Source organism: Salvelinus fontinalis, chromosome 4 (assembly GCF_029448725.1).
Source record: "Salvelinus fontinalis isolate EN_2023a chromosome 4, ASM2944872v1, whole genome shotgun sequence".
Lineage (NCBI taxonomy): Eukaryota > Metazoa > Chordata > Actinopteri > Salmoniformes > Salmonidae > Salvelinus > Salvelinus fontinalis.
Window position 1 is genome coordinate 25,013,881 of NC_074668.1, and position 22,013 is coordinate 25,035,893.

The window sequence follows — 22,013 nt, forward strand, 5'->3', positions numbered from 1 at the left end:
TTCAAAGTGGAGCGTTCCTGAGCAGGAAGTGAAGAAAATAGGAGTGTTTCATATCCCCTGTGCCTCGGCATCTTTCCTCTCTCTCTTTCTCTCTCGCTCTCTCTCAGCACCTCTGCATATGCACGCACAACACACGTCAGCGATATGCACAACAAACTCGACGCAAAGCAAAGGCTCCCTCACATCTCAATTATTTATATGTCTCCTGGATGATTCCATTCAGTAACTGTGCTTCATTTAGCTTCCTTTCATTTTGTTAGCTACAGTAGAGGCTGGTTGACACCAGAGAAGATAGCCCACATCCCTGGAGGCCCTCCCTACCCTCTCACTCTGTCTGATAGTCTCGGTTTTTAATAGCATGGATGAAGTGATGAAACTAATGCTGTTTCTTCATGGTGTGGGCAAGCTATAGCAAGTCACAGGCATATTTGAGGAACACCACCAATGTGGACCATTGAACCACACTATTGTAACATCCATCCATTTGAACATACACAGACTGTGTTTGTGTTAAGTCTACAACAAAAGAAGTCTTTGTAAAAAATATTTTTTTAAATGTAGTCATTGTATATCTAATATTGACATAGAAAGCCCCAATTGGCTGATAGGATGGTCTAGAGATGAACAGTCATTGGTCTATTATCATCAGATGACACTGTGACATCATGATGCGGTCCAAAAGTTCCATTCCAACTGAACAGGCTCAAATGTCAAGGATATTTGTCAAACAGCTCTTACACAAAAAGGGCATAATCATAATTTTCTAAATTTCAGAGTGTTATTTCGACCTCATAGTGTGGAGCTGTTACAGATTCTAAGCAAATTATTTTCAGCATGGCAAAAGGTTTTCAGTGTAAACTTAAACCAGATATAAAGTATGTAGAACAAATAAAGGAGCTATATATTTTTTGAACAAGATCATCTTTGAAAACTAACAATCACCAAAATAAAAACGACATAATTGCAGGAAATTAAATACATTTTTGCTGTATGCTGCAATCAGTTTGTTGCAATTGTGGATAGAGCAGACATTTCCATATATTTTTGTTAGCTGCATGTGTGGCATAACACCACCAGTCCTATTTACGAATCATTCACAAAGATTATACCGTTTTTTTTGGTTTTTTTTTACAAAATAATGTTTGATTTTTATCAGAATGAGTTTAACCATAATAATTGTTATAATATTTGTTTTTTTCTTTTCTGGTGGATTAAACGGAAATGGCAACCACCTTTTTTGTTGTTTTAAAAATAGCGATATTTGGAGATGATTTCATTATCAAATAACCGAAAGTAAGAGGTTATTGAGTCATTCTTACTAATATGCTAGAGAACCACAATAGTAGTTTTTTGTAGATAGAATATGCTTTGGTAAAAGGGGTAAATTGGTCATCGATATCCAGTATTCTTTTGAACATTGTAGCCGAAAAAAATCAGAGTTCAAAAATGTTGGTTCCGTTGAACATGCCATACAAATAAAGGCATTTCAATTGTCTGATGACCAAATTATCCCTTTTACCAAAGAGCAACTTTTATCTACAAAGACCTACTATTGTGTAGCGCTTAATTTCCTTATTTTTTCTACATGGAGAACCTACCTCGTATGGCACTAGAACAGTAGCAAATCAGTCACATACAGTAGGTGCCTGTACCGTTGATTGTACCTGAGGTCCACATGCATACAGTACACAGCAGTAAGGCCATAGTATAAAGAGCAAAGACACACTGAGGTACAGGGCTAGTGAGAAATACATACAAATCCCCACTCTACACCATTAGCATTGTGATTTATATATTCTATATTGTCCTCTCCTCACCATACACATCCATTTTTAATGAGAGCGAGGGAAGATATAGATCATGGAATGATAGGTGGCCCCCTACCTTCCTGTCCAACTATTTAATGTATAAATCAGAGCCTTGCAGCTGAGAGGGGGAGACGGCCGGGGGAGAGAGAGTGGGGAGGCAAGGGGAGACAGGGGGAGGCAGGGGAGAGAGTCTGGAGGCAGAGGGAGAGAGGGAGGAAGCAGTGGGAGAGAGTTAGCAGGAAGGGGGAAAGAGGGGGGAGGAAGAAAGAGAAGCAGGGGAGAGAAAGGAGAAGAGGGGGGAGGCAGGGAAAGAGGGGGAGGCAGGGGGAGAGAGTGAGGAAGACAAGAGAAGGGGAGGCACGGGAGAGAGGGGCTAGGTACAGTTGAAGTCGGAAGTTTATATACACCTTAGTCAAATACATTTAAACTCAGTTTTTCACAATTCCTGGCATTTAATCCCAGTAAAAATTCCCTGTTTTAGGTCAGTTAGGATTACCACTTTATTTAAAAAATGTGAAATGTCAGAATAATAGTAGAGAGAATGATCAAGCTTTAACTTCCTGACTGATGTCTAAAGATGTTGCTTCCATATATGATGCCATCTATTTTGTGAAGTGCACCAGTCCCTCCTGCAGCAAAGCACCCCCACAACATGATGCTGCCACCCCCATGCTTCACGGTTGGGATGGTGTTCTTCGGCTTGCAAGCCTCTGCCTTTTTCCTCCAAACATAACAATGGTCATTATGGCCAAACAGTTTTATTTTGGAGGACATTTCTCAAAAGGTATGATCTTTGTCCCCATGAGCAGTTGCAAACTGTAGTCTGGCTTCTTTTATGGCGGTTTTGGAGCAGTGGCTTCTTTCTTGCTGAGCGGCCTTTCAGGTTATGTCGACATAGGACTCGTTTTACTGTGGATATAGATACTTTTGTACCTGTTTCCTCCTTTGCTGTTGTTCTGGGATTGATCTGCACTTTTCGCACCAAAGTACGTTCATCTCTAGGAGACAGAACGTGTCTCCTTCCTGAGCGGTATGACGGCTGCGTGGTCCCATGGTGTTTAATACTTGCGTACTATTGTTCGTACAGATGAACGTGGTACCTTCAGGCGTTTGGGGAAAGAAATTCGGAGGTCTTGGCTGATTTCTTTTGATTTCCCCATGATTTCAAGCAAAGCGGCACTGAGTTTGAAGGTAGGCCTTGAAATACATCCACAGGTACACCTCCAATTGACTTAAATTCTGTCAATTAGCCTATCAGAAGCCTCTAAAGCCATGACATAATTTTCTGGAATTTTCCAAGCTGTTAAAGGCACAGTCAACTTAGTGTATGTAAACTTCTGACCCACTGGAATTGTGATACAGTGAATTATAAGTTAAATAGTCTGGCTGTAAACAATTGTTGGAAAAATGACTTGTGTCATGCACAAAGTAGATGTCCTAACCAACTTTCCAAAACTATAGTTTGTTAACAAGAAATTTGTGGAGTGGTTGAAAAACGAGTTTTAATGACTCCAACTTAAGTGTATGTAAACTTCTGACTTCAACTGTATGTTAGGGCTAGGGGCAGGTATCTTAGGACTAGGTATGTTAGGGCTAGGGGCAGGTATGTTAGGGCTAGGTATGGTAGGGCTAGGGGCAGGTATGTTAGGGCTAGGTATGGTAGGGCTAGGGGCAGGTATGTTAGGGCTAGGAATTGTAGGGCTAGGGACAGGTATGTTAGGGCTAGGGGCAGTATGTTAGGGCTAGGGACAGGTATATTAGGGCTAGGGGCAGGTATGTTTGGGCTAGGGACAGGTATGTTAGGGCTAGGGGCAGGTATGTTAGGGCTAGGGGCAGTATGTTAGGGCTAGGTATGTTAGGGCTAGGTATGTTAGGACTTGGGGCAGTATGTTAGGGCTAGGGACAGTATGTTAGGGCTAGGGACAGTATGTTAGGGCTAGGGACAGTATGTTGGGGCTAGGTGTTAGGTATATTAGGGCTAGGGGCAGTGTGTTAGGGTTAGGTAGTTAGGGCTAGGTATGTTAGGGCTAGGTTTTAGGTATATTAGGGCTAGGGGCAGTACGTTAGGGCTAGGGACAGGCATGTTAGGGCTAGGGTCAGTATGTTAGGGCTAGGGGCAGTATGTTTGGGCTAGGGGCAGTATGTTAGGGCTAGGGGCAGTATGTTAGGGCTAGGGGCAGTATGTTAGGGCTACGGACAGTATGTTAGGGCTAGGGACAGTATTTTAGGGCTAGGGGCAGTATAATAGGGCTAGGTGTTAGGTATGTCAGGGCTAGGTATGTTATGGCTTGGTATGTAAGGGCTAGGGGCAGTATGTTAGGGCTAGGTATGTTAGGGCAAGGGCAGGTATGTTAGGGCTAGGTATGTTATGGCTTGGTATGTAAGGGCTAGGGGCAGTATGTTAGGGCTAGGAATGTTAGGGCAAGGTATGTTAGGGCTAGGTATGTTAGGGCTAGGTATGTTAGGGCTAGGTATGTTAGGGCTAGGGGCAGTATGTTAGGGCTAGGAATGTTAGGGCTAGGGGCAGGTATGTTAGGGCTAGGTATGTTAGGGCTAGGTATGTTAGGGCTAGGGGCAGGTATGTAAGGGCTAGGTATGTTAGGGCTAGGTATGTTAGGGCTAGGGGCAGTATGTTAGGGCTAGGAATGTTAGGGCTAGGTATGTTAGGGCTAGGGGCAGTATGTTACGGCTAGGAATGTTAGGGCAAGGTATGTTAGGGCTAGGGGCAGGTATGTAAGGGCTAGGTATGTTATGGCTAGGTATGTAAGGGCTAGAGGCAGGTATGTTAGGGCTAGGTATGTTAGGGCAAGGGCAGGTATGTTAGGGCTAGATATGTTATGGCTTGGTATGTAAGGGCTAGGGGCAGTATGTTAGGGCTAGGAATGTTAGGGCAAGGTATGTTAGGGCTAGGGCAGTATGTTAGGGCTAGGACAGTATGTTAGGGCTAGGGCAGTATGTTAGGGCTAGGGGCAGGGTGTTAGGGCTAGGGGCAGTGTGTTAGGGCTAGGGGCAGTATGTTAGGGCTAGGGGCAGTATGTTTGGGCTAGGGGCAGTATGTTAGGGCTAGGGGCAGTATGTTAGGGCTAGGGGCAGTATGTTAGGGCTACGGACAGTATGTTAGGGCTAGGGACAGTATTTTAGGGCTAGGGGCAGTATAATAGGGCTAGGTGTTAGGTATGTCAGGGCTAGGGGCTGGTATGTAAGGGCTAGGTATATTATGGCTAGGTATGTACGGGCTAGGGGCAGGTATGTTAGGGCTAGGTATGTTATGGCTTGGTATGTAAGGGCTAGGGGCAGTATGTTAGGGCTAGGTATGTTAGGGCAAGGGCAGGTATGTTAGGGCTAGGTATGTTATGGCTTGGTATGTAAGGGCTAGGGGCAGTATGTTAGGGCTAGGAATGTTAGGGCAAGGTATGTTAGGGCTAGGGGCAGGTATGTAAGGGCTAGGTATGTTAGGCCTAGGTATGTTAGGGCTAGGTATGTTAGGGGTAGGGGCAGTATGTTAGGGCTAGGAATGTTAGGGTAAGGTATGTTAGGGCTAGGGAAGTATGTTAGGGCTAGGACAGTATGTTAGGGCTAGGGCAGTATGTTAGGGCTAGGGCAGTAAGTAAGGGCTAGGGCAGTATGTTAGGGCTAGGGCAGTATGTTAGGGCTAGGGAAATATGTTAGGGCAAGATATGTTAGGGCTAGGGCAGTATGTTAGGGCTAGGTATGTTAGGGCTTGGTATGTTAGGGCTAGGTATGTTAGGGCTAAGGCAGTATGTTAGGGCTAGGTATGTTAGGGCTAGGGGCAGTATGTTAGGGCTAGGTATGTTAGGGCTAGGGGTGTGAGCAGCCAATGCCCCAATGTCATCTCTCTGTAATATGGGCCTGTCTGGGGTGAATAATAAGCTCCCAGTGTCCAGTCCTGGGTGACCTTCAGGGGTTAGGGGTTAAAGTGGAATCCCTTGACCTCTGCCTTGTTATTGAGGCCTGAGAGGAGGGGCTGGTGGTCCTGCCGGGGTTGTTGATTTTGTGTGTGTGTGTGCCCATATAAAATTGTAGGTAAGACAAATGTAGCTTGCTTTCTGCAGTAGCAAGTGTATGTACCAGGCTTCAAGTCATGCTAGCTGTATGGAACATGATAACCATGGTACCATGGTAACCAACACGTATAGGTGTCCTTGTAATGCAGAGCCTTTTCCAGTGTCTTAACACATGGCTTAGTACATGTTCGAGAGCACACATATGGAGCTACGCAAATATTCTGCAATCCCCTTCATCCTCTACAAAGGGGAATACACGTACACACACATGTAGAAGAGTCTTCCTGGTAACAACAAAATAAACCAAGCATGGAGTGGCAGACATTTTCCTATTAACCCCGGACATTCCCAGAGAGGTTGAATGCAATTAAGCGTTCAAGGCAGTCGTAAAATACCCCCCCCCATCCCACCAACACCCTTAGAACATTTAGTTTTTTTAAATACCACCTGTTGTCTATTATTTTTACATACCGCTTTCTCATAAATCATAACACTAGGTAATTAATCAAGCTGTCAAAATGGGGATTGGGGGTCACACGGTAGGATCAGGGGTCGTAACCATGCCGACGGAGGTCAGGGTAACACCACATTCCTCATTATCAAGTTGGGATGAGAGAAGACCTGAGCAAACAAAAGCGAAAGCAGATGGAGAGGGACGGATGGAGAAAAAAGAGAGAGAAAAAAATGGACAAAGAAAAGTGAAAGAAGCTGTCAGCTGCCTGCAAATGAAGACAGGAGAGCCGACTCTGAGGAGGGAGGCGGTAAAAGGAGAAAACATTTAGACAAAAAAGGAAGGGTACAAAAAATAATAGGTGAAAACTACAAGATGTTTCTGCCATACAGACACTAAATTGGTTGATGAGAGGGTGGAGAAGCAGAAGGAGGGTGAGAAGGACGAGGAAGAGAAAGAGGGGAAGGAAGTGGCTTGCGAGGCCTTTCTCAGATGAAAATATGGGGAATCAACTGTGGCAGGAATGACTGTTATCTTCCTGAGAGTGTATATCACTTCTACGTATGCTGAGAAGAGGTTGAGAGACAATAAAGCCGATGGGGCGCCACGAACTCCACAACGAAGTCACCATTAGATGCAGCAAAAAGATTAGACAGACACATGTCTACAACACAATCCTACACAGATAGAGGAGATAGGACAATGAACCCCTGATTTACCATTTACGAGCCATGTCTTTACCATCTACAGCCCATGTCTTTACCATCTACAGCCCATGTCTTTACTATCTACAGCCCAAGTCTTTACCATCTACAGCCCATGTCTTCACTATCTACAGCCCAAGTCTTTACCATCTACAGCCCATGTCTTTACTATCTACAGCCCAAGTCTTTACTATCTACAGCCCATGTCTTTACTATCTACAGCCCAAGTCTTTACCATCTACAGCCCAAGTCTTTACCATCTACAGCCCATGTCTTCACTATCTACAGCCCAAGTCTTTACCATCTACAGCCCATGTCTTTACTATCTACAGCCGATGTCTTCACCATCTACAGCCCATGTCTTTACTATCTACAGCCCAAGTCTTTACCATCTACAGCCCATGTCTTTACTATCTACAGCCCAAGTCTTTACCATCTACAGCCCATGTCTTCACTATCTACAGCCCAAGTCTTTACTATCTACAGCCCATGTCTTTACTATCTACAGCCCAAGTCTTTACCATCTACAGCCCATGTCTTCACTATCTACAGCCCAAGTCTTTACTATCTACAGCCCATGTCTTTACTATCTACAGCCCAAGTCTTCACCATCTACAGCCCATGTCTTCACTATCTACAGCCCATGTCTTTACCATCTACAGCCCAAGTCTTTACCATCTACAGCCCAAGTCTTTACCATCTACAGCCCAAGTCTTTACCATCTACAGCCGATGTCTTCACTATCTACAGCCCATGTCTTTACCATCTACAGCCCATGTCTTTACCATCTACAGCCCATGTCTTCACTATCTACAGCCCATGTCTTTACCATCTACAGCCCAAGTCTTTACCATCTACAGCCCAAGTCTTTACCATCTACAGCCCAAGTCTTTACCATCTACAGCCCAAGTCTTTACCATCTACAGCCCATGTCTTTACCATCTACAGCCCATGTCTTCACTATCTACAGCCCATGTCTTCACTATCTACAGCCCATGTCTTTACCATCTACAGCCCAAGTCTTTACCATCTACAGCCCAAGTCTTTACCATCTACAGCCCAAGTCTTTACCATCTACAGCCCAAGTCTTTACCATCTACAGCCCAAGTCTTTACCATCTACAGCCCATGTCTTTACCATCTACAGCCCAAGTCTTTACCATCTACAGCCCAAGTCTTTACCATCTACAGCCCAAGTCTTTACCATCTACAGCCCAAGTCTTCACCATCTACAGCCCAAGTCTTCACCATATACAGCCCATGTCTTTAACATATACCACATAAACTCAGCAAAAATTGAAAAGTCCCTTTTTCAGGACCATGTATTTCAAAGATAATTCATAAAAATACAAATAACTTCACAGATCTTCATTGTAAAGGATTTAAACACTGTTTCCCATGCCTGTTCAATGAACCATAAACAATTAATGAACATGCACCTGTGGAACTGTCGTTAAGACACTAACAGTTTACAGACTGCAGGCAATTAAGGTTACAGTTATAAAAACTAAGGACACTAAAGAGGCCTTTCTAATGACTCTGAAAAACACCAAAAGAAAGATGCCCAGGGTCCCTGCTCATCTGCGTGAACGTGCCTTAGGCATGCTGCAAGGAGGCATGAGGACTGCAGATGTGGCCAGGGAAATAAATTGCAATGTCCGTACTGTGAGACGCCTAAGACAGCGCTACAGGGAGACAGGACAGACAGCTGATCGTCCTCGCAGTGGCAGACCACGTGTAACACCTGCACAGGATCAGTACATCCGAACATCACACCTGCGGGACAGGTACAGGATGGCAACAACAACTGCCTGAGTTACACCAGGAACGCACAATCCCTCCATCAGTGCTCAGACTGTCCGCAATAGTCTGAGAGAGACTAGACTGAGGGCCTGTAAGCCTGTTGTAAGGCAGGTCCTCACCAGACATCACCGGCAACAACATCACCTATGGGCACAAACCCACCGTCGCTGGACCAGACAGGACTGGCAAAAAGTGCTCTTCACTGACGAGTCGTGGTTTTGTCTCACCAGGGGTGATGGTCGGATTCGCGTTTATCGTCGAAGGAATGAGCATAACACCGAGGCCTGTACTCTGGAGCAGGATCGATTTGGAGGTGGAGGGTCCGTCATGGTCTGGGGTGGTGTGTCACAGCATCATCGTGCTGAGCTTTGTTGTCATTGCAGACAATCTTAACGCTGTGCGTTACAGGGAAGACATCCTCCTCCCTCATGTGGTACCCTTCCTGCAGGCTCATCCTGACATGACCCTCCAGCATGACAATGCCACCAGCTATACTGCTCATTCTGTGCGTGATTTCCTGCAAGACAGGAATGTCAGTGTTCTGCCCTGGCCAGCGAAGAGCCCGGATCTCAATCCCATTGAGCATGTCTGGGACCTGTTGGATCGAAGGGGGAAGGCTAGGGCCATTCCTCCCAGACATTTCCGGGAACTTGAAGCTGCCTTGGTGGAAGGTTGGGGTAACATCTCACAGCAAGAACTGGCAAATCTGGTGCAGTCTATGAGTAGGAGATGCACTGCAGTACTTAATGCAGCTGGTGGCCACACCAGATACTGACTGTTAATTTTAATTCTGATCCCCCCCTTTGTTCAGAGACACACTATTCAATTTGTTAGTCACATGTCTGTGCAACTTGTTCAGTTTATGTCTCAGTTGTTGAATCTTGTTATGTTTATACAAATATTTACACATGTAAAGTTTACCTTAAATAAACACAGTTGACAGTGAGAGGATGTTTCTTTTTTTGCTGAGTTTATGTCCATGAGTTTATCTGACTCTGGGGAAGTGGATTAAGGGCTTCAATGCCAGTATCCCTTTAAGGGAATGATTTCAGCAGGCGGCCTGTTAACTCTTTATTCATCTATATGTGACCACTTTAAAGAAGCTTCAAATCAAGCAAGTTATAGCAAATGTTGGGAATATTTTATTCTAACTTAAGAATGTTCAATGGTGTGAGTATGTTATCCTAACTTAAGAATGTACAATCAAAAGAGGAGAACAAGACAAGCAAGCAAAATGCTCTGTGGGGCCAAGAGCGAGAGAGACAGAGAGAGGGAGAGGGGGAGAGAGGGAGAGGGGGAGAGAGGGAGAGGGGGAGAGAGGGAGAGAGAAAAACAATCAAAAAAGTGCAAATGCCACGGAACTCCTCCCATTAGCGTTGAGTTCCCCGGCGTGAGTCGACGTGGCGCTCTATCAAAAACATAACTTCTGAACGAGACGCGGACCACTGAGCAAAATTAGCTGTCACCCTTTCCTCAAAATCTTTGTTAATCTCGTTCCCAGTGTTTGCGGATTTATCAGCACATGCATCAATGTCAGCTCCTTGGTTACAGAGACGCAATACGTGAGAGAAGATATAATTAAAAATGTTTGGGCATGGGGCGGAGGAGGAGGGAGGAGGCGGATGGAAAAGAGGTAAAATGGCGTCTTCGACACAGAAGACGGAGAGTGTGTGGCATGATAGAGAGACAAACAGACCGGACTGAGCCTCTCCTGGTGTCGTCAAACTCGGGGTCAGCGAGCACAGCTATCGCTGCAATGACGTCCACGGCGCACCAGAAACAAGATACATTTTTTAGCAGTGGTTTGACTCAATGTCCCACATATCCTTCTAACTGGAACACCCTCTTACCAACTGTTGAAGGGCCCGGCTCATTAACTTATCAACAGTGTTAGGCCAGTGGAAAGACAAGTGACCTCTGGAGTTCTCATGCCTGACTTTAACCTGAAATAATGGTAACTAATTATATATGTAATAGAAAGGTCTGCATAACACAGTATATCTGGATGCAGGGACAAGGTTAGTATTCATAGTATACTACAATATAGGCCTAAGTAGTCCATCCCTACCACCGGTAGAATATTACAAAACACATCAAACTAGATCCTTGACTGTCCTGAAGATACAAACACAGTAAATCCTCTTCAAACTGGGATTCAATACTTGATTCTTGTCCAGCATTTTTCTTATTTTGTATCCGGCCTTTACAAACCCTTAGAAGTCTATCCAGCATGTGTCAAGACGAGGGGGGGGGGGGCTGACAGGGGTAGCATTAGGAATTCAACGGGCCTGTCTCTCTGTGTGTTCGCTAGGCTACCTCTGGGACTCTGCTGCTGAGATGTCCTGGAGACTTTCCCTTCATATCCCAGTCCCAGTCGCCTGCCTTCCTGCCTGGACAGACCTGATCACATGACAACAGGCCAGACAGACATGTATAATACATCCTGCATAAACACATCTCCCTGCTGAGAACTCCCTCTCCCCTGGGCTGGGGTGTCTGGGCACGAGATGACCGTGTGTGGATCTGCCAAGCACCTACATCTATGCTGTGTAAATAGTTCACAAACAATGTGTGTGAGAGTCACCAAGCTCAATCCCACAAGGACAAACACCACCCTCTTGTCCATCTTATCAGGCATGTTGGGCAGTCTAAAGGGTGCTTGTCTTGGCCATGCTGATGACAGTAAATGGAGGCAGGTCAGTCTGCAGGTGTGGTACAGGGACCTAGTGCTGTCCTGCTCAGACAGCCTCTGGTACTGACCAGTCCTGCCACTTTGGATCAACAAACAGACAGATAGACCAGAAGTCAGGATCAGGGAGGATCAGATGGGCAGGGCCTGGCAGGCTAGTAAAGTGGAAGCAGTGGGCTTGTCTGGCCCTCTCATTAAAGCAAAGGACCGGGGTGAGGGCGATGGGAGCCTCAGAACAGTTGTCTCAGGGCAACAAACTCTCTCTCTCTCATCGTGGACTACAGGAAGTGGAGGGCCGAGCACACCACCATCCACAGGGCTGAGGTGGAGCGGGTTGAGAGCTTCAAGTTCCTCTGTTTCCACATCACTAAGGAATTAACATGGTCCACGCACACACCAACACAGTCGTGAAGAATGCACAACAAAACCTCTTCTGAAAAGATTTGTCATGGGCCCTCAGATCGTCAGAAAGCTCTACAGCTGCACAACTGAGAGCATCTTGACTGGCTACATCACAGCTTGACGCTACAGAGGGTAGTGGGTACGGCCCAGTACATCCCTGGGGCCTAGCTGCCTGCAATCTAAGACCTCTATACCATTTGGTGTCAGAGGAAGGCCATAGAAATTATACTGATACACCAAGCCTACTCCTCTGTCCAGCTACCTGCACTGACCCTACACACACTCACTAGACTATATACTGAATAAACACATTCACTATATATATATATATACATACTATATATATACTATAATATAATAGTATATATATACATATACATACATACATACATACATACATACATACATACACACACACACAATACTATAAATACACACTCACTAGACTATATACTGTATAAACACACTCACTAGACTATATATATATATATATATATATATATATATATATATATATATATATATATATACATACACAACACATACAATTACTGTAAACACAGATTCGACCACAAAGACCAGGGAGGATTACCAATGTCTCGCAAAGAAGGGCACCTATTGGTGGATGGGTTAAAAAAAAATCTGACACTGAATATCCCTTTGAGCATGGTGAAGATAATTATTACACTTTGGCTCGTACATCAATACACCCAATCACTACAAAGATACAGACATCCTTCCTAAGTGGATGGAGAGGAAAGACACCATTCAGGGAGTTCCTCATGAGGCCAATGGTGACTTTAAAACAGTTACAGAGTTTAATGGCTCTGATAGGACAAAACTGAGGATGGATCAACAACATTATAGTTATTCCACAATACTAACCTAAATTACAGAGTGAAAAGAAGGAAGCCTGTTGAAAATAAAAAATATTCCAAAACATGCATCCTGTTTGCAAAAAGGCACTCAAGTAATACTGCAAAAAATGTGGCAAAGCAATTCACTTTTTGTCCTGAAAACAAAGTGTTATGTCTGGGGCAAATCCAATACAACACATTACTGAGTACCACTCTCCATATTTTCAAGGATTGTGGTGGCTGCATCCTGTTATGGGTCTGCTTGTACATTTTAAGGACTGGGGAGTTTTCCAGGATAAAAGAAGCGGAATGAAGCGAAGCACAGGCAAAATCCTTGAGGAAAACCTGGTTCATTCTGCTTTCCACCAGACACTGAGAGATCAATTCACCTTTCAGCAGGACAAAAACCTAAAACACAAGGCCAAATCTACACTGGAGTTGATTACCAAGAAGAGTTACAATTTTCACTTAAATCTACTTAGAAATATATGGCAAGACCAGAAAATGGCTGTCTAGCAATGATGAACAACCAAATAAGTTGTTGATCATTGAATCATTTTGAGTAGAAAAAACAAGCACAATCCAGATGTGGAACTTACCCAGAACTTAATGCCTTCATGTACAGTACCAGTCAAAGGTTTGGACACACCTACTCATTCAAAAGTTTTTCTTTATTTTTTACAAATGTTTCTACATTGTAGAATAATAGTGAAGAAATCAAAACTATGAAATAACACATATGGAATCATATAGTAACCAAAAAATTGATATACAAATCAAAATATATTTCATACTTGAGATTCTTCAAAGTAGCCACACAAAGTAGCTTTGCACACTTTTGGAAATGAATTTGTCAAATTAATTTCTTAATGCGTTTGAGCCAACAAATTGTTTTGTGACAAGGTAGGGGTTTATTACAGAAGATAACCCTATTTGGTAAAAAACCAACTCCATATTATGGCAAGAACAGTTCAAATAAGAAAAGAGAAACTACAGTCCATCATTACTTTAAGAAATGAAGGTCAGTCAATCCAGAAAATGTCAAGAACTTTGAACGTTTCTTCAAGTGCAGTCGCAAAAACCATCAAGCGCTATGATGAAACTGGCTTTGATGAGGACCGCCACAGGAGAGGAAGACCCAGAGTTACCTCTGCTGCAGAAGATAAGTTCATTAGATTAAACCACCTCAGATTGCTTCCCAACTAAATGCTTCAGATAGTTCAAGTAAAAGACACATCTCAACATCAACTGTTCAGAGATGACTGCATGAATCAGGCCTTCATGGTTGAATTGCTGCAAAGAAACCCCTACTAAAGGACACAAATAAAATAAAGAGACTTGGTTGGGCCAAGAAACATGAGCAATGGACATTTGACCAGTGGAAATCTGTCCAAATTTGAGATTTTTGGTTCCAACCGACATGTCTGTGTGAGACGCAGAGTAGTGGTTCCCACCGTGAAGCATGGAGGAGGAGGTGTGATGGTGCTTTGCTGGTAATACTGTCAGTGATTTATTTAGAATTCAAGGCACACTTAACTAGCATGGCTACCACAGCATTCTACATTTACATTTACATTTAAGTCATTTAGCAGACGCTCTTATCCAGAGCGACTTACAAATTGGTGCATTCACCTTATGACATCCAGTGGAACAGCCACTTTACAATAGTGCATCTAAATCTTTTAAGGGGGGGCAGAAGGATTGCTTTATCCTATCCTAGGTATTCCTTGAAGAGGTGGGGTTTCAGGTGTCTCCGGAAGGTGGTGATTGACTCCGCTGTCCTGGCGTCGTGAGGGAGTTTGTTCCACCATTGGGGTGCCAGAGCAGCGAACAGTTTTGACTGGGCTGAGCGGGAACTGTACTTCCTCAGTGGTAGGGAGGCGAGCAGGCCAGAGGTGGATGAACGCAGTGCCCTTGTTTGGGTGTAGGGCCTGATCAGAGCCTGAAGGTACTGAGGTGCCGTTCCCCCATTCTGTAGTGATACGTCATGTGATGGAGTGCTGCATCAGATGACCTGGCCTCCACAATCATCTGACCTCAACCCAATTGAGAAGGTTTGGGATGAGTTGGACTGCAGAGTGAAGGAAACACAGCTAACAAGTGCTCCTCATATGTGGGAACTCCTTCAAGACTGTTGGAAAAGCATTCCACATGAAGCTGGTTGAGAAAATGCCAAGAGTGTGCAAAGATGCCATCTAGGCAAAGGGTGGCTACTTTGAAGAATCTCAAATATCACAAATATTTTGATTTGTTTAACACTTCTTTGGTTACTACATGATTCCATATGTGTTTTTTCATAGTAAAACTAAAGAAAAACACTAGAATGAGTAGGAGTCCAAACTTTTGACTGGTACTGTACATATCTACCTCAAATACTTCTGCACATTGATCTGATTGATCTGGTACTGGTAGTCCCTGTATATAGCTCCATTCTTGTGTTATTTTATTTTTCTATTTGTAAACTCTGCATCGTTGGGAAGATCTCGTACGCAAGCATTTCACGGTAAAGTCTACACCAGTTCTATTTGACGCATGTGACAAATACTTTTTGATTTAATTCCTCCTCCTCCTTCTCCTCTTCAGTGAGAAGACAGACCTTTAAGTACACGCTGGCAGGGCTTTTATCTGAGGTCGCTTATTCCCATCTTCATTAGTGAGAAAATGGACTCTGGTAAACGCTTGTTAAAGCCCTTACCTACACTCCCCCGGTTAATGTGAGTGATCCATTTGTGTCCGTTTCTGGCTGACAACGCTTACTGGAAGATTAATCGTGGGGTGTCAGGCGACGGCAACCCGTCCTTTTCTCATTTCCTTTCTTCTGGGTTGCAGACGTAATAACACAGTCTTTTGTTGTAACAGTGTTATTAGTGAGGAAATAGGAGAGCAGGTGGAAAAACACTGCCCTTCACAACTTCATGTAAGTGTAGATTTGAGCTTGTGAATTAAGATCACTTGACTACGGTGAAGTGCAGTTATTAATTCATCTTCATGCGACGAAGAGCGAAGACATATAATGAATGGCTTATTAATATTTCCCATTTGGTCTGGCTGTCTTTATCTGTGTCTGACGTGGGGCCAGTGGCGTCACACCTCAGGGTCCATCAGTCACTGAGGCCCAACGGCCATCCCTCTTGCTTACGGGTATGACAATGTGAAGTGCTCCTTCCAATCCCTGGGTGCCGGGGATAATCGCTGCTCATTACTTGCCCATTCCCAGGAATTCTCCACTGGATCGGTAGAAGCCATGGGAATCACAAAAAAACAAAGCTAAATTGAAAACAAAATACCTTTTATTTTATTTATTCAGGCAACCTACACTCCCTAAGACTCACATGTACACAAAACAAACACACGGGCAGCCCAAATCCCCCCCACTGTCAGTGCCAATGGACCAGGCTGTATCTTAAGGCAGAGGGGATTGTGGTCGACTGGCAGTGTCTCATTAAATTTGCTGGATTGTCTAATTGTCTTGCGCGGACCTCCGAGAGACTAGCATATTATACACATCGCAATTAAGCAAACAAAAGAGTTGAACCGCCCAGGCACTGGGGATGAGGGTAACCCCCCCCCCCCAAAAAAAAAGATATGGGGGAGAAAATGTTTGAGTGAAGTGGAGGAGAGGGGAGATCCAGATCTTCCTGGGATTGGCCAGATGTCAGGGGGAGTCAGTGGGGTGGGGTCATTTGAGGCACACCTTTGTGCTGGACCGGTCTTGTTTACTACACTGCAGCTCAGCAGTCTGAGAGGCCATTCAGAGGCCCAGCCTTTCAGAAAGTACTGAAGCACCCCTTAAGCCCACTTAACTACCATTTTCACACACTCTCCCTGCTCTCCTTTCTGTAGTTGCCTCCATTACATCAAACGCAGGAACAAAGGGGGAGAACAGAAACTTTGTCCGCAGAACAGACCCATCACAAATATTAATGTGAAAAGGTGTTGGGGTGCAGAATCTACTTAGATGCACAAGGACAATGTGTGGGAGGTTCTTCTGGCTGCAATGAGCTTGGTTTTCAGGCGAAAAGGACTCAAAGTGCAATCAACCATAAGGAAGGGCTTGAGACGTGCACGCTACTGCTAAAGATTCTACGCAGCCCATTAAAGGGCCTATAAATGGAAAGCTGCATTCACTCCCCATCTCTATTAGGCACAGGCACACACAGTATTCACAAGCACACACAGTACTCACAGGCACGCACAGTATTCACAGACACACACAGTATTCACAGGCACACACAGTACTCACAGGCACACACAGTACTCACAGGCACACACAGTACTCACAGGCACACACAGTATTCATAGGCACACACAGTATTCACAGGCCCACACAGTACTCACAGGCACACACAGTACTCACAGGCACACACAGTACTCACAGGCACACACAGTACTCACAGGCACACACAGTATTCACAGGCACACACAGTATTCACAGGCACAAACAGTATTCACAGGCACACACAGTATTCACACGCACACACAAACATGTCACATTGATCAACTCCCATCTTGTATGTGGGAGAAAAAATATATATTTTATATACATAATTGATCAAATGTATTCAATACCAATTGAAGGGACACTTTCTAAATGTGGGGCTAATCTGAGATACATGTGAATAACATCTAGTGAAATGAGTATTCCTGACTGAGCTTGTGGTAAATCCCAGTGATCTCCTCTTATCTCTCTTATAGTCTGTCCCACACACATGGTTTGGCGCATGCATTCACAGTGGAGCACTACATTAGCCAGCTCCAACCACAGAGAGGGGGTCACAGTGGAGCACTACATTAGCCAGCTCCAACCACAGAGAGGGGTTCACAGTGGAGCACTACATTAGCCAGCTCCAACCACAGCGAGGGGTTCACAGTGGAGCACTACATTAGCCAGCTCCAACCACAGAGAGGGGTTCACAGTGGAGCACTACATTAGCCAGCTCCAACCACAGAGAGGGGTTCACAGTGGAGCACTACATTAGCCAGCTCCAACCACAGAGAGGGGTGAAAAGTTTATGCTGCCATTACCTGTCAGCGAGAGTGCAGGCCACACACACACACACACACACACACACACACACACACACACACACACACACACACACACACACACACACACACACACACACACACACACACAGAGAGGCTTCCTGAGTTCACAGAGTCACAGTCAGGGTAGTGGGAAGCTGAAAACCCTTCATGTGGAGAGAGATGGTGAAGGACCTCTGTAATCTCCAGGATAGCAGGTCCGCAGACCCCCCTCTCCGTCCTCAGTCTGCTCACACAAAGAGCACTACATTAGCCAGCTCCAACCACAGAGAGGGGTTCACAGTGGAGCACTACATTAGCCAGCTCCAACCACAGCGAGGGGTTCACAGTGGAGCACTACATTAGCCAGCTCCAACCACAGAGAGGGGTTCACAGTGGAGCACTACATTAGCCAGCTCCAACCACAGAGAGGGGTTCACAGTGGAGCACTACATTAGCCAGCTCCAACCACAGAGAGGGGTGAAAAGTTTATGCTGCCATTACCTGTCAGCGAGAGTGCAGGCCACACACACACACACACACACACACACACACACACACACACACACACACACACACACACACACACACACACACACACACACACACACACACACACACACACACACACACACACACACACACACACACACACACACACACACACACACAGAGAGGCTTCCTGAGTTCACAGAGTCACAGTCAGGGTAGTGGGAAGCTGAAAACCCTTCATGTGGAGAGAGATGGTGAAGGACCTCTGTAATCTCCAGGATAGCAGGTCCGCAGACCCCCCTCTCCGTCCTCAGTCTGCTCACACAAAGAGTTTCATCTCTGGGCAAACACTGCCCTGCCTCCCCTGTGTTGTGCTGACTGATCCACACATGGTAAGAGGCTCAGATCCTACAAATAATCTCCTAAAATCTCACGCTTTTTGGGGGAATATTCAAATTGAGTCAGATTAATATTACACACATATGGAAAGAAAAATATCATAATCAAACAACAAAATGCCTTATGCTGTAGTAGGCTAGTAACACAGTGAGTAGGATGTGGGGGAACTTACCTGCTTGGACTACCTACTATGGTTTTGGGGATTCTTTAAAGAGTGCAGGAGCGCAGGTACACATACATAGGGATGCACACACACACATCCCTCCATTTTGTGTTAACCCCATTGAACTGTTTGGGTTATTATTCTCTCCAGCCCCTCTACTCTCCACCTCAACCTGCTAAGCTAAAGCAGTGCTCCTCTGCTGTTACTGTTCTGGCCACTCAGTTTGATAATATATTAATGATGTAAGATTATTAGTCAATCTGATGCTTTCTATTGCCTTCTCAAATAACCCACAGAGAACTGAGACCTAACAGCAATAACACACCCTATTAGAGTCAGGCCCAATGCACAGTACAAGAAATAGTTGAAGCAATGAAGTAACAATAAAATTCAGGCACTCCTTCTGAGTGAATAGTGAAAACCTTTAAAAAAAAAATGACACAGCAAACATTGGTATCCTAGTTCTCTTCTGCCCCCCAAAAATATAAATACATTCTCAAAATACTACCCTGAAACGTAGGTTTCCATGAGATAATAGAAATGGAGGGAAGAAAGCGAGAAAGAGAGAGAGGTAAGGACTCCACCCATCTCCTCCTCTGTACAGTATGTGGTCTCAGGAGGGCGAGAGCTCTTTCAGTGACAAAGCCTTCCATTTCCATAGGCCCCATGTGTCTGATATCTCTCGAACCCTCCAGAGTCTGGCCTTGATCTGGGCAAACACCCTGCCAAGCTCCCCCTGATGGCTGTGCATTCAACTGGTTACTGTAGCTGTCCACACCATGGAGGATAGATTACAGAGCTCTCTGCCTCCTATACATACACCCTCTGTTCTGTTCTCCCCTGCCCCCTCACACTACACTAGCAGCACCTGTAGTAGCGCAATGCTATGCTACGCTAACAAGGGCTAATGCAGCTACTGCTAGTCTCTATCGTCCACACACAGCAGACCAGGGAAAACAGACAGGGAGAAAGGGAGAGAGACGAAAGAGGGGACGTAGGGAGGGATCAAGAAGAAAGAGGAGAAGACAAGAGCCGAGGTAAGACATAGCCGGGGCAAGACGTTGCCGGGGCAATACGTAGCCAGGGCAGGCCCAAGTCCTAATGAATAAAAATGAAATCAGATGATGAAGTGACAGGTTAATTTGCAGCCCTGTGACTCTGTGTGAACATTGAACAAGCAGAGAAAGAAGAGAAAGCAAGAATAATATAGAGTGAGTGAGAGAGAGAGGGGGATAGTGAGAGAGAGATAGAGCGAGAGAGAGAAAGAGCGAGAGAGAGAGAGAGAGAGAGAGACAGACAGACAGAGCGAGAGAGAGGGATAGTGAGAGAAAGAGAGAGAGAGACAGAGTGAGAGAGAGACAGAGGGAGAGAGAGAGAGAGGGATAGTGAGAGCGAGACAGAGAGAGAGAGAGAGAGAGAGAGAGAGAGAGAGAGGGAGAGAGAGAGAGAGAGGGATAGTGAGAGAGAGACAGAGCGAGAGAAAGAGAGGGATAGTGAGAGAGAGACAGAGCGAGAGAAAGAGAGGGATAGTGAGAGAGAGACAGAGCGAGAGAGAGGGATAGTGAGAGAGAGAGCGCGAGAGAGAGAGAGAAGGCTGCCACCTATCTGCCCAAACGGATACAGAATCTGCCTCTTCCACACATCAATCCCAGTTCCCTTGCTTCAGTTTCATATATTCATAAAAACATGATCGAAGAAAGACAGCCCAAAATCACAGGCAAGGAATTGATAATAAAATCCCCCAGGGCAATTAGATGCAGACAGTTGCGTTCAGAACCAAACGAGGGAAGAAGACGGGAGGAAAAAAACAGAGCTTCTCCCACAAAGGAGCAGTGGCATCAAACGGGTGCGGAGCAGCCTGGAGCTGGCGTCTGGAGCTAGTGTCTGCCTTAGCTCTGCTGCCCCCTGGTTTTCGAGGCTGACATTAAGATGGGCCAGTCTGACCACAGCTGATAATCACTGCCTCCTTCAGGCTATTACTGCTACACTGTTGATCAATGAGAGAGAAATACCAAGAGGTAGGGAGAGAGAAAGGGAGGGGAGGTGGGGTTGTTTGTTGTTTCTATATTTGTTCCTTTACCCATCCCCCTTCCACCGCCCCACCATCAACCAAACATAACAATACATCAATGCAAACACACACACACACACAAGCATGCATGCACATGCAAGGAGTAAGTTAAGGCCTCTATCTCTTTCTTTTCCCCCATCAATATCAACACCAGGACAGAACAGGTGAGGCTGAGGGGATGAAAGGGATAGCTGCTAGGCTACAACTTGCTTTGGTTCACAAGCAGGCCTGATCACCGAGCACGATGAGAAAGCCTATAGGGAGATCAGATACCTGGCAAGGAGGTCAGATACCTGGCAGTGTGGTGCCAGGACAACATCTCCCTCGACATGAGCAAGACAAAGGAGCTGATCGTGGACTACAGGAAAAGGAGGGCCGAACAGGCCCCCATTAATATAGACAGTGCTGTAGTGGAGCAGGTCGAGTTTCAAGATCCTTAGTGTCCACATCACCAACAAACTATCATGGTCCAAACACACCAAGACAGTCGTGAAGAGGGCACGACAACACCTTTTCCCCCTGAGGAGACTGAAGAGATTAGGCATATGTCCCCAGATACTCAAAAAGTTCTACCACTGCACCATCGCGAACATCCTGATCAGTTGCATCACCGCCTGGTATGGCAACTGCTCAGCAGTATTTTGAAGCAATGATTAGCACTAAACCATGATCGGAAAATAAAATGAGCTTACCGTACCGTCAATACTGCCCCCTACAGTCTCCTGTAAGTGAATGCGAGTGGCACTGAAGTCGTTATGTTAGGCTAGCGGTAGCCCAGCATCCAGCCTGTGCTTATGCGTTTAGCGTAGCCTGGTGCTGCGTAGGGGTGCTGCCTGGTTCATGCCGTTCTAATTGAGAAGTCAGAGCAGTGCTTCTCTTGTCCCAGTTCCCTGGCCGATGGGGGCTTTTTGATGCATTAGGGTTAATCTGGCTGACAACATGCAGAGAGGGCCGGAGCTTTCACACACGGCGCTCACACAGATACCAGCGCAAACAGCCTTTAATCGCTGCACAAGGTCTTATCCAAACAGGGAGAACAGATGTGACACTTCTCCGCTCACTCACTCTCTCTGTATTAACATTTGAACCAGCGGTGGATGGGTGAGCCCAGCACTGCAGTCACCC

At 45.3% G+C, this 22,013-nt stretch overlaps 1 protein-coding gene across 1 annotated transcript in view; it reads right to left on the bottom strand.

Annotated features, from left to right (window-relative positions):
• The window catches only part of LOC129853430 (cotranscriptional regulator FAM172A-like), a 363,623-nt gene that overhangs the window by 234,948 nt on the left and 106,662 nt on the right, over positions 1-22,013 (bottom strand). The window lies entirely within an intron of this gene.